Below are 636 nucleotides of genomic sequence, written 5' to 3'. Positions count from 1 at the left end.
AGAAACACACCACAAGGGTGACAACCAATCCAAAAAAACCCCAAAAGCACACCTCCCTCCAAAAGCAACAGAGTCCCCAATAGGAGTGTGCACTGCAACAGCAGCACTCACACGTGCTGATCACTCAGCATCAGGATAAGCCCCTTCCCCCTGCCGTACGTAGCTGTGCACATCAGCTATGATGATAACTCACACTGCAAGCAGGTGGCTCGGAGCAGCTCTCGGGGCGTTCAGCGGGGCGGATTTCTGCAGAGGTTCACCCAGGACCCAAGGATTCGGAGCACAGCCCTGCCCAGGCACTTGTGAGACAGCACCTCTGTCACTTAGCGGTTTGTCCACAGCTGAAAAACAGCCATGAGAGGAGAACCTGTCAGCGTTTCAAACAGCCCAAAGAAAATCCCCTTTTTAATTGCTCGGCTTCCGCTCCCCAGACTTAGCATGCTCCCCCCACGCTCAATTTTAGCATTTGCAGAAGGCGAAGAAATGTGCAGACGCTTCAGAACGATGACTAAAATCCCCACACGTTTTCTCAGCCTGTCTTTTTTTTTTTTTTTGGAAAGTAGGTTTAAGTTTGCTACGAGGGGAACGTCTTACGTATAACTTCGTATAATGTATGCTATACGTAAGTTATTAACG

General features: G+C 49.5%; 1 protein-coding gene across 1 annotated transcript in view; it reads right to left on the bottom strand.

The window, feature by feature from the left end:
- KLHDC3 (kelch domain containing 3) overlaps positions 1 to 367 on the bottom strand; it is a 17,978-nt gene extending 17,611 nt beyond the window's left edge. Inside the window, exon 1 of the mRNA XM_031552290.1 lies at positions 194 to 367. The gene's annotated coding sequence lies outside the window, so the exon portion shown is untranslated. The remainder of the gene's footprint in view (positions 1 to 193) is intronic.
- Positions 368 to 636: the final 269 nt, after the last annotated feature.

Source organism: Meleagris gallopavo, chromosome 2 (assembly GCF_000146605.3).
Source record: "Meleagris gallopavo isolate NT-WF06-2002-E0010 breed Aviagen turkey brand Nicholas breeding stock chromosome 2, Turkey_5.1, whole genome shotgun sequence".
In the NCBI taxonomy this organism is placed as follows: domain Eukaryota; kingdom Metazoa; phylum Chordata; class Aves; order Galliformes; family Phasianidae; genus Meleagris; species Meleagris gallopavo.
The sequence above is the reverse complement of the archived record's forward strand: the minus strand, read 5'-3'. Positions and strand labels throughout refer to the sequence as shown.